General features: G+C 33.4%; 1 protein-coding gene across 5 annotated transcripts in view; it reads left to right on the top strand.

Annotated features, from left to right (window-relative positions):
• GRIA2 (glutamate ionotropic receptor AMPA type subunit 2) overlaps positions 1-13,574 on the top strand; it is a 149,456-nt gene that overhangs the window by 127,790 nt on the left and 8,092 nt on the right. The gene's annotated exons all lie outside the window — the stretch shown is intronic.

Raw genomic sequence — 13,574 nt, 5'->3', positions numbered from 1 at the left:
ATAACTACAAAGGGGAGTGAGTCAGTAATCAAACACTTCCCAATAAAGAAAAGCCCATGAAAAGATAGCTTCACTGGAGAATTCTACCAAACATTTAAATAAGAATTAATGATAAACTTTTAGAAATTCTTCCAAAAAAATAAATAGAAGAGGAGATAACACTTCCAAACTGATTATTATGATACCAGCATTACCCTGATACTGAGCCAGGCAAGGACACTGTAAGAAAAGAGAATTAGATGCCCAAATGCCTGAAAAATATAGATGCAAAAATTCTCAGCAAAATACCAGTAAGCCAGATTCAACAGCACATTAAAAGGATCATAGACCACCATGACCAAGTGGGAGTTTTCACTGAGATGCAAGGATGCTTCAACTTATGAAAACTAATCGATGTGATACACCATAGTAACAGAATAAAGAATAAAAATCTCATGATCGTTACAATAGATGCAGAAAATGCACTTGTCAAATTGACCATCTTTTTGTGATAAAAATACTCCATAAGCTAGGAAGAGAAATAAGTTATCTCAACATAATAAAGTCCATATATAATACCCACAACAGGCATCACATTCAATGATGAAACTGAAAGCTTTTCTTCTAAATCAGAAACAAAACAAGAATGTCCAGTTATTGCCACTTTTATTTGGCATTGGAAAAGAAGTAAATTGTCTCTGTTCAGAGATCAAATGATCTTATATGTAGAAAACTCAAAGGATTCTACCAACCCCTCTTCCCGCCCCAAAATTATTAGAACTAATAAATTCAGTAAAGTTGCAAGGTACAAAATCAACATACAAAAAAGAAAAAGTTGCATTTCTATAGACTAACAATTTCTGAAAGGAGATTAATAAAACAATATTATTTACAATAACATCAAAAAGAATAAAATACTTAAGAATAAACTAAATCAAGGAGGCAAAATAATTGTTCACTGAAAACCCTTAAAGAAGACACAAATAAATGGAAGGAATTCCTTGTTCGTGAATTGAAAGATTTAATATTGTTAAAAAATCTATCCTACCCCATGATTTGCAGATGCACTGTATTTCCTATAAAAATCCCAATGCCGTTTTTTGCAGAAATAGGAAGAAAATCCTAAAATTCATATAGAATCATAAAGAATAAAAAAATAGATAAACCAATCTAGGAGACCAGAAACAAACCTTATACTCCTGACTTCAAACGTATTAGAAAGGAATGGCCCTGGCACAAAGATGGACGTATAGATCAATGGAACAAAATAGAGAGCCCAGAAGTAAACCCATGCATGTATGGGTAAGTGATCTTTGATAAGGATCCAAGACTCCATAGTGGGGAAAGGACAGTCTCTTCAGAGAAATGGTGTTGGGGTAACTGGATACCCACATGCAAAGAAATGGAATAAGACTCATACTGTACACAAAACAACTCAAAATTAATTAAAGATTTAAAAGTAAGATGGGAAACTAAATAGCTGTTCTAAGAAAAAAATAGAGGATAAGTAAGCTCTCTGACTTTGGTCTCTGCAAAGGTTTTATGGATATTATAAAACAAGCACAGGCAACAAAATGGAATGTAGACTAGTGGACTACATCAAATTAAAAATGTTTGGGGTGCCTGTATGGCTCAGTTGGTTGAGTGTCTACTCTTGATTTCAGCCCAGGTCATGATCCCAGGGTCAGGGTATCAAGACCCACGAGAGGTTGAGTGTGGAGCCTGCTCAAAATAAATAAGCTTTTTAAAAAATGTTTATTGCAGGATACAATGAACTCTCCAAATTCAGTTAGTATTGTGATAATAGAGGGATAGAAAGATAGAAAATGCTGTAGTCTTTGATTTCCTAAAGGGATTTATATTTATAAGCCAAAGGACCAACATGTCTATAAGTTAAAGGTATTTTCATAGGCACTCTGTGACTTTTGCCACTTTCCTTCTCTGCTGCCATATTTTGTTTCACTTTCCCTGAGTTCTAAGGTTTTTTGTTTGCTTATTTAAAAATTGAGTTCAGTCATTTTTTAAATTGTTTAAATTTTAATTCCAGTATAGTTAATATACAGTGTTATAGTAGTTTCAGGTGTACCATATAGTGATTCAACAAATCTATACACTACTCAGTGCTCATCACAATAAGTATACTTTTGATTCCCTTCATTTATTTCATCCATCTTTCCCTACACCTTCCTTCTGCTAACCATAGAGTTTGTTCTCTATAGTTAAAAGTCTGTTTCTTGAATTCTCTCTCTCCCTCCTGCCCTCCGCACCTCCTTCAATCCATCCCTCTTTTTTTAAATTTTGTTCATTTATTTTGTTTCTTAAATATGGATGAAATCATATGGTATTTGTCTTTCTCTGAATGACTTTTTTTACTTAGCATTAGACTCTTTAGCTTCATCTATGTCTTGCAAATAGCAAGATTTCATTTGTCTTTATGGCTGAATAATATTCCATTGTATGTATATACCAAATCTTCTTTATCCATTCATCTATTGATGGACACATGAACTGCTTTCCTATCTTAGCTATTGTAAATAATGCTACTGTAAACATTGGGGTACATGTATCCCTTTGAATTAGTGTTTTAGTATTTTGGGGGGTAAATACCTAGTAGTGTAATTACTGGATCATAGTATAGTTATATTTTTCACTCTTTTGAGCAATCTCCATACAATTGCTTTTAAAAAGGCTAGGGGTGCTGGTTAAGCATCTGACTTTGGCTCAGGTCATGATCTCACAGTTCCTGGGTTCTATCCCCACATTGGGCTCCGTGCTGACAGCTCAGAGCCTGGAACCAGGTTCGGTTTTTGTGTCTCCCACTCTTCCTCTGCCCCTTGCCCTTTCTCTTTCTCTCCCCCTCTCTCAAAAATAAACCTTTAAAAAAAGCTAAATTTGAAATTTCCTATCCCTATATGCCATGATGGATAAAGAAGCCCAATTAAAGTACTTTAGAAGTAAGCTCTCACATTACATGTAAAGTTCCTTCTAATAGTGATGGTGATCTCAGATGACACCAGCATTTTCATCCTTAAACATAGAACTCGGGTCACAAATTACCTCTCAAATTCTGTTCGTTTGAAATATCATGTCATATGTCATGACATAATCATTGAATATGTCTTATGAATGTTAACTTGCCACTTTACTTAGAATTAAATTGTGCTTTTTTGGTTTTTATTGTTACAGTTTTTAGAAAGCTTTTTGCAATTAAATCTTGCTACCTAAGTATTTTCATTCATTGGTCCTAATTCTAACATTATGAATGATTTTCTTTTCATATGATATGTTAATCAAATGCATAAGATAACTACCATCTCTTCCTTAAATTTTCTCATTTCCTAGCCTAAGAATTGTGAGTTTCCTCCACCATTCTTTATTAATTTTTTAAACCCTTTATCTTGGTCTCTATATCTTTTGAATGTAGCTTTTTCAGTATTATTCTTAACATGTGGTATCTAGGTATAGGGTGTGACTTGGTCTAACTCTAAAGGATCTTAACCAGACTCTGAACATTCAGATTTCAAGCCACTTTCAACCTTGACACCTGTATTCTCCAGACAACAGAGTGTTTATATGAAAGAAAAAGAAAAACTATGCTTTAAACCAGAGGATGTACTCTCCAGTGCCTACCCACACACCGTTCTGTTACCCCATGCTTCTCTGTTTCACTCCCTTGTATTTTCTTTTTGACCCTCAAGGTATTTGAAGTTATAAGTGTTATCTAGACACTATAATTCCATATAAAACCTTTAAGTTTGTTAGTGTTTGTGGCAACTGCATCATATTAATAGATTTCCCTAAAGTTGTTTACTGAAAACCCAGGTGATTTTAAGATGAATGGCAGTAAGCCTCATGTCTTCCTTTTTGTGACTATGCAGTTGACTGAAGCCTATGGCATATTTTGCATTCAACCCTTATATTTCCCCTTGGCTTTAGGCTTTTTTTTCCCAAGCCCATAAAGATGAAATATTGATTCTGTCATCTACCATAAAAATATCTGTAACTTTGAAATATTTGTCATTTATGTCTTCATCTAAATTGACAGAAACACTGAACTCTGACTATGTATGGAATCGGTGGTATAAAAATTTCCCTTCAGCTCAGTATTTGCAGGCTAATAAATAGTAACCAATATTTTTGAGTGTGATTGATATTTTAATCATACACTCTCCTAATACTAATAACCTTAATTCTCCAAATAATCCACGAAGATAATATGAGATATTTTATCAAATACAATGATGACACTCAAGATATTATCTATTCAAATAGACCTTGAATAGGTCAGTAGAGTAACCCCATTAAAAATAAAAGATCTGATCATGGGGGATCATTTGCTCTTCAATTCACATTATTTACACATGGGCACAAATACATAATATATAAGATATAACTAGGATTATACTTGAGTAATCATATCATCTACCCATCTTAAGGGAATGAAACATGGAAAAATCAATTACATTTAAAAATTTAAAGACATAGTTTTCTATGCAGAAAATTCTCAGAAGGATTTGATTCTATTAATAATATATTCATTAACCTGACTCTGTATTTTTCACATTTGAAAGTAATTTCAAAATGCCAAAGAGAACTCTGAAAAATAACTTGCCTTTAATTTTGGATGATTAAAATGCTACAAGAGATCCAATCTATTTAAGCCTCAGTTTACTAATATTTAACTAAATTTAATATTTTTCTAAATTTTACCATATTGTCAGGTGACTTTTTTCTTAATAGAACAATACTTATCTAAACACTGTGCTTGATAATTTTTATTGTTTAATATAGAAACACACATGTATTGAAGAGTTGGGTATCCAGATCTTTTCCCTGGCTCTTCTAAGGATAACAAACTATGTTAACTTAGACAAGTTACTCAATTTTCCTAAGTCTTGCTCCTAAAATAAAGGATTTAGAATATAACAAATGATTTCTAAGATGCATTCTAGTGACAATCTTTCAAAAAGTTTAAGTGGTTAATATTTTAGTTATATTCTTTTATAAATACCATTTCAATTTTTTTAAGCTGAAAAATTGCTAGTAATACAGTTGATATGAATAATGATTGGTGAATTGGATTTGTTTAAACTGAAAGACTAATTATGGAGTGACCAACTGGCTCAGTTGGGAGAGCATGAGACTCTTGATCTCTGGGGTCGTGAGTTCAAACTCCATATTATTATTAAAATTTATTTATTAAAAAATAAAATGAGTTATTAATTATATAGAAAAATTATCAAAAACGAACAAATCAAACCATACTTCTAGAAAATATTTTATAGTATAATCCTTTAAGAATAGTAAATGTTTGCAGTTTAATAAAAAAGGAAATCATACTCTGTGATACCATATTTAATGCTGATAATTACCCCATATAATTGATTTTAAGGATTCAAAGGGTATTTAGCACTGACTTGATTCATGATTTCATGGAATTGACAGTTTAAATATAAATTTTTCCTTTATTTTTAAATCCAAAAACTTACACTGTTAGGCATCACGTTTTAATGAATCTAAGTGAGCAAAAAGAATGTCTAAGAAAATATATTGTTGACTTTATTCAAGTGTTTTCTATGAACATTTTATATGAGTAAACATTGTAGTTTTTGATTATATAAAAGAAAATCATATATGAGCAAGAACTCATTTTTTTCTTTTTTTTAGCTAACTGATGAGTCAGAAATGGTACATTGATGGAATTAAACTCTCTGAAATCTCTATTGGTACAACATTAAACTTCTTAGTCTTCCCTTTCCACTTATTTGCACTGTGGACATCTATTTCTACAGCTGTATTTGTTGTTGTTGTTGTTGTTGTTGTTGTTGCCATTAGGGAAAATAATAAACTTCCTTCTAAACTTAAAAAAATCCTTAAAAGTAAATAGTCTTTTATTTTCATCCATGCAACGAGAAACTTTTGTTAGCAAAACTGATTTTAAAAGACTCTGAAGTGTAAGGATTTTATTACACATAGTGATTATATTTGAAATACTGAATCCTTTTTAGGATTCTATGGTTTCTTTTATTTTTTCTTTCATTTTTTGTGTTGCTATTGTTATTGGCAAGTAAAGTGAAAAAATATCAAACTATGAAGTAAGAGCCAAGTTTCAAAGGACTTTTGTGTTTTATTATATTGCTTTTATTTATGTTTTGTGCCATGTTCTCAACTCTTATCCTTAAAAATGGATTTGCATTTGGAATATAGATGCATGGTTTTCTTGACATATGTGCTGTAGGACTCTCAGGAATGGAGATAAAATGGACTAATCTTTTAGGTAATTTTAGTTTCTTATAAGTAATCTAAATCAAATACTTTTTAAGTATGTTGGAAAGATACATTATATTTCAATTCACAATTTTCATGAGTGGGGTTTTCAATGGGGATTCCTCATTAAAACAAAATCACTTTCAGTGCTTGACAAAGGCAGAAAGTAGATTTACTCTTCTGTTTGCCGATATGAGTCTGTTTTTATCTTCAAGCTTTTATTCTGGTGGTGTCAGAGGAAGACTTGTCCCTTTTGCTATAAAGCTAATATCTCTGTCTGGGCCTTTGGAAACAGCTCTTTGCAATTATCAAACATGTTGCTGTAAAATGTATACCCTATTAATGTTTTTAGTCTTTCCAGCTTCCTGGCCTTCAGTTTGTGTTCAGATGTGCCATAATTTTGAAAACTCCATCTTGTGGCAATGTTCTCCTTTATCTTCAATTTCTCTTCCTCTTTTCCTTGAGCTGATAGATTTTTAAATTTGTTTCCCAGAGCCTCCTTTTATTCCTTACTAACCATTTTCTCCTTGATTCTTTCAAATCTGATCTCCCTAGAATTCTGAAAATTGCCCCCTTCAGAGGATCACTTTATACTTTTCTGGCCAAATAGAAATGTTTTCTGTGTGTTTTCATGCTTTGTAAAAAGCTGTGCTGTATTTAATACCATTGTGCAAATTCTTTTGATACTTTCTCCTCCCTTAATTCATAAAACCCCAGTGCTTTCTCACATTTTCTCTTATTTCTCTAAGCCATCCTGTTTTGTCCTTACTAAGGCCACTAAGGTTTTGTCCTCCTACAACTTGTTTCAGAAAAACAATTTTACAATCTTTATCTTCAAATACGATTCACATTTAATTACATCCTTATGGCCATCTTGTATCTTTAAATACAATTCACATTTAATACACATAGCTATGGCAACTATAGAAGGATGAAGCTGTAAAAGTCAATGTTATTTTAGCATCATTCAAAGAGATACCAAGACGTAAAGACTTGAAATGATGCATGGTACAGAAAGTGACCTGGAGCACTCAATTTAAAACAACAAAGATTGCTTTTGTTCAATCTGACTATATGTTGTTCATGTTGGAAATTACATCTAAATAGAAGATGGACAGCAGATGCACTCTATATGCGGAGGGACTCTACTATTAAAAATTAAAATGCCAGTGTATGCTAGTGAATTATTAAAATTCTGATCTCAAATAAGTGACTGTACCTTAGAAAACATACAAGCATTTTTTGTAGGGACTGCAGATTTGTAAACAGTAAAGAATAACAGAATGAGACCTACGTGAAATTTTTTTTTGAGTACCAACTCCTGTGGTTTCCAGAAACAGTTTGAATTTTGGCTGCCATCTGTAATGAAGCAATAAGTCCATGCTGTGAGTTCCATAAGAAGACCAAAGAGTCAGGCCACAGGGTAAACTCCTTTGGGCGCCTGGGTGATTCAGTCAGTTGAGCATCTGACTTCGACTCAGGGCTTAATATCTCTTGGCTCAGGTCATGATCTCATGGTATGTGTTAGATACCTGCATCAAGCTCTCTGCTGACAGTTCAGAGCCTGGGGCATGTTTTGGACTCTGCATCTCCCTCTCTTTCTGCCCCTCCCCCCTTTCAAAACTAAATAAATCTTAAAAAATAAAAAGTAATCAGGCAAAAAGTTAAAATCCTAAAATGAAGGGCAAATAATTTTTTATCCTAAATGCAAATTTAGGATAATGTGAACCAAATGGACTAGGAAAAATGTTATTAAATCACACATTGACAGTCTATATATTCAGGATGCTTTTAGGTCAAGTTCTTTCACTCACAGAAATAATTATGTTCTTTTTAGTTACTATACCACCTCAGACACTGTAGTTTTTCTAAAGAAAAAAGGTTTTCATTAAGAGTATCTCTACTTATGTTTGAAGGAAAAGTAAAGTCTAGAGATTACCAAAGTGGAGGGACAACTCTTAAAACTGTTTAAATTCACTCTTGATATAGTCACGTCAGTCATTTGGAAATCTCCACTTGCAAGTTTTGGACATGATTTGTGTTTGGTAATCATTTAGAATTCCCATCCAGCAACAAAAAAATCGGAAATTGTGAGTTGGTATTTTGATATTTTATAGAAGTTAGTGGTTAAATGAGATTTTTTTAAAGGAAACTGTTGAAAGAATTAATAGACTAGTAAATAATGCCCACAATGCAGCATCTATACTTCCTACTCATTCTTGAATAAATGTGTATGTTTCAGAAGGATAGTAACCATTTCCTTTAAAAAGTCATTTTTCCCCCTGGGAAAAAGGCTTATTTAGCTGTTAGAAAAATTAGTGCTTGTAGTACTATATATGAGGAAGAAATAAAACTAAATTTAAAATGACTGTTGGCTTCCTTCACAGAAAAGGAAGCCATCTTCTCTTTAGATAAAATTATATCCGGTCTTTTTAGTTTATATGAAACTATTCCCTAACAATACTAGACACTGGCCTTATTTTCTCTTTAAGCAAATACTAAAATTTCACATGGCTATTTTCTGTGAACTATTAGTCATATCGATATGCCCATTACTAACATTAAACCATGGACAGAGACTTGAATAGCCACATTCAAAGAGCCGTAGCTCCAAAAGAAACACAGGGTGGTCCAGAGTGTTATCCTGACCAGGCTATGGTTGGTCTTTTCTTAACAAGGAATCACTTATCTCCGCATCAAAATGTGATGGCAGATGACATCTTGAAACAATCCATTTCACTTTATCATACTTCCTGAAAGAACGGTTGTCCTTGATTTAACATTAAGCTTAAAAAGCATAGTCCTTTTTTGGGGCACTGTTGTAGTACTTAGATTTGTGAGAGGGGTGGAAAAGGGAGTTATAGTGATTCCTAATAAAGGTGTAGATGGCCCCAGGAGATTAGAAACCAATGCCAGTCCTTCATTTTCCTTCTGCATTGCAGCATTCTCTTCCCTCAGGACCAGTATTACCAACGATAAGAAAGTGTGTGGTTTATTTAAAAAGTCAGTATGTTTTGACTGTGTTCTCTCTTCTACTGTGCTAAAACATGCTCAAATTTAGACATTGCTTAGGTGGGTAGTGATCATAATGGCCTGGCATGCATCTTCAAAGTTCACATACAGGTGTTAAGTGAGTCCATTTGATCAGTGTTTGACCCACCTTTTTCAGGTAATTGCCAAAATTTTCTAGATGCTTTTGTTGTAGAATAGTGTCTGTAACATACATTGCTGGAATACAGAATTTTAATAGTAAACATTATTTATATACATTACCTTACTTGACCACATGAGATAGATTTAACTTGGGAAAAAAATCCCTACTTTTTTCTTTTTAGTCTATTTGTAAATATATTCTAAGAAATAAGTTATCGAGAGGTTGGAATGGTTAGGAAGATTATAGTGTACTCTCTAGTGTATCAGATAACCCATTAACTTACAAATCAGGCCAAATTAAACATTGTCACCTAAACTACTTGGCGATAAAAATTACTATAATTTCTCATGCAGGCTCTTGGATAGGAAGCCTAGGCTGAGTTTCCCTTTGCTTTTGGATTGCTTTTCTGATAGTTTCTTCTTTCAATTGTTGTGGTTTTGGAGAAAAACAGGATATCTAGGCATCATCTATTTACTTCTTTAGTTCAGACTAAAAATTTTTATGAAATTGTCAATAAAAATTAAACACAACACAGATCCTTTGAACTGTCTCTTAGTAAATATGTAATCAGATTGTTCCTGATCTTTTTTGAGGGCATCTAGAAAGTTCAAATCAAATGTCTTGAATGAAGTTTTCAATATAACAGTATTATACTGTTCCGGAAATACCCTCCTGTCTACCTTTGGCCAAATCTGTCCAAACAAATAATTCTTGAACAGATATGGTTATGAAAACATTTTGTTAACTTTGTTAAGGAAGTAAACAGTAAATGAACAACTGAAAGACAAATGAATGAACCCATCAGGAAAATGTGTGCATCTTTCAAAAATTCTGACCTATGAAAAAATTACTTCTAGCTTTATGCAGTATCAGCATAGATCCTTTATAATTTATGGCTTATATTAATTTATTGATTTTTTAAATTAATTGACAATTATATCATAAAATCCTAGTCACTTCAAAAATACATCATAATACATGTGAAGCCCAATCACAAAAAGAGACTGATTTAATTTACTAGAACTTATATGTCTATATTACCATGTCAGAATTGTATATCTTCCAAATGATTCAAAACTCCCAAGATTGAGTAGCCTTGTCACAACACTCTAGCTATATACATATTTTTCCAGATTACATTTTAAAATCCTTACTCCTTAAAGATAATATTTTTTGTTCATATATTAAAATATATATTTAACTGGAAAGATTTTATGAATGAAACTGGAAATTTTTCTTTACTTCATGAAGAAATTATTTTTTACATAATTGAAGTCATTTAAATGTCCCTTCAAAAATTGAGTCTTTACAAACAAAAAAGCAGACTCTTAAGTATAGAGAACAGGAGTGCCCAGGTGGCTCAGTTGGATGAACATCTGGCTCTTGATTTTGGCCCGGGTCATGATCTCAGTGCTCATGAGTACAAGCACCAGGTCATCGGGCTTTGCATTGACAGTGCAGAAGTCTGCTTGGGATTCTCTCTGCTTTTCCTCTGCTCACAATCTCTCTGTCTCAAAAATAAATAAATAAACTTAAAAAGAGAAAAAAAAATAGAATAAACTGGTAGTTGCCAGTGTGGAGGGAAGGTGTTTCGGAGAATGGATGAAATAGGTGAAAGGGATTAAGATTACATGTATTGTGATGAGCACTGAGTGATGTATAAAACCGTTGAGTCACTACATGGTACACCTGAAATTAAATGTTAATTGCGCTGAAATTTAAAAAAAGCAAGTATGTTTGGAACAGCTTGAATATGTTAATCTAAAAAAGAATAGTCATTGAAGAGAAATCACCTTGGGGCACCTACTTGGATGGCTCAGTTGGTTAAGCATTCAACTCTTTATCCCAACTCAGGTCATGATTTCACGGTTTGTAAAGTTGAGCCCTGCATCAGCCTTTGCACTGATAGTGCAGAGCCTGCTTGGATTTCTCTCTTCCCCTCCATTGCTCTTGCGTGAGGTCTTTCTTTCTCTCAAAAAAAAAAAAAAAGAGAGAAGTCACCTTGACTTTAATTTCTATTTTTCTTTTTACATCATTGCTAATTTTTGGAATATTCCTGAAGGGCATACATATTTGTGAAGCATTTCATAAGATATTTATGCATAAAATTGATATTTAAGCTTAAAATAATTGATATTTAATGGATTGTTGGATAAAATTATCATGATTTAATTTTATACTTTTCTTTATCAGCATATGATTTTTGTTTTAAAACATTTTGATATTACCTACTTTTGTGGAAATTCATGTTACAAAAAGACTTTGGAATTTAATGAGATTGTGTGATATATAATCAAACTCAAATATTATAGCATTTTTAATATAGTAGAGACTATGACAGAAAAATGAAGGAGAAAAACAATATAAACATCTTCTACAGTAGGCAAAGATAAAGCAAAAATAGTCTCCTTTCTAGCCAATTCACAGGGTGTTCAGTTAGCATACATTAATTACGAATCTTTTCATGTGTAAGATGCATGAGACACTTTGAAGGTTATGAAGATAAAATTTCCCTAATTGGGGACCTGATGAAGTATTCATAGTCATGGATGTACTGTCGCAACAGAGAGGAAGCTTGATTCCTTAGGTAATTAAGTTTTTAACATGTTATCTCAAGAAGAGGCACTGTTTAGAAATAGAAACAGATTTAAGAATGGTTTAGATAAGGGGCACCTGGGTGGCTCAGCAGGTTAAGGGTCCAAGTTCAGCTCAGGTGGGTTTATGAGTTAGAGCCCTGAGTTGAACTCTGTGCTGACAGCTCAGAGCCTGGAGCCTGCTTCCGATTCTGTCTCCCTCTCTCTCTCTCTCTGCCCCTCTCTCTCTCTCTCTCTCTCTCTCTCTCTCTCTCTCTCTCTCTCTCTCTCTCTCTCGCTCTCTCACTCTCTCTTGCTCTCTCGCTCTCTCTCTCGCTCTCACTGCCCCCCTCTCCCTGGCCCCCTCTGTCTTTCTCCCTCTCTATCTCTCAAAACAAATAAACATTAAACTTAAAATAATTTTTTAATGTTTATTTTTGAGAAACAGAGAGACAGAGTATGAGCCAGGGAGGGGCAGAGAGAGAAGGAGACACAAAATTGGAAGCAGGCTCCAGGCTCTGTCTGAGCTGTCAGCACAGAGCAGGATGTGGGGCTCGAACTCACGAACCACGAGATCATGACCTGAGTGAGCCAAAGTCACCTGGATAACCAACTGAGCCACCCAGGCACCCCAACATTAAATTTAAAACAAAATTTAAAAAGAGTAGTTTAGATAAATTTAGACCAATAAAGAATAGTTTAGATGATAGAGATGATTTAAAAATTACCAATAAGAGAGGAACTGGTGTAGGTTTAGGGTGAAGCATATTTGAGGAAGGACATTTGTGTCTTCTTGCAGCAGAGACCACTGAGCTGTGACGGTCCATGGGCTGCCTCAATATGGCCAGTCCCTCTTCCAGTGGAGATAAAGAAGAGGTTCAACCAGGGCCTGAGCTCCTCTCACTGTCACCTGAATTATAAACCTCAGTGATACAAGCCTCCACCATAATTTATTTACACTCAATTGTGGATTTTCACCAAAATTGAAAACTTACATATGCATACATATATATGTATGTATATATATATATATATATATATATATACATCTATCAATGTGATAGATGATGATGATAGATGATAGGTAGATAGATAGATAGATAGATAGATAGATAGATAGATAGATGATAGATAGATAGATCTGCCCTCATTCCTTAGGCAGTATTCTAAACAAATTTGGATTTGCATTATATTTGCTTATAATGCATTGATTTATCCTTGCTCTCCCTAAGATAATGTTTTCTAAATTCCTTAGAGTAAGAAACAAACACAAAGCCCCCCAAATCTCATGAATCTTAAAAGTAAATTTTCAATTTCAAGTTTCCATTTCAAACCTCCTACATTACAATAAGAAAAGGGGGTGTTCAGAGTCACTTTCCCAAGAGGGATTAATGTCAGTTGAGAAATTGTGAATAGATAAATATGCAGATATTCAAATCCTGTGACTTTCCAACTCTGTGCTCAACTTTCTTTTTTACTCTCGTGAAGTATTAAGTAACTCTTTTGATGTCTGTCTTTGCTTTTGAGTCAATTAATTTTAAGATAAATATTCCCTTAAGTATACTGGTACAATTAACCATTGTTTCTTTCCTGACACTCAT

This window comes from Suricata suricatta, chromosome 1, assembly GCF_006229205.1.
Source record: "Suricata suricatta isolate VVHF042 chromosome 1, meerkat_22Aug2017_6uvM2_HiC, whole genome shotgun sequence".
Classification (NCBI taxonomy): Eukaryota; Metazoa; Chordata; class Mammalia; order Carnivora; family Herpestidae; genus Suricata; species Suricata suricatta.
Note: the sequence above shows the minus strand (reverse complement) of the source record. Positions and strands in the feature narration are given on the sequence as shown.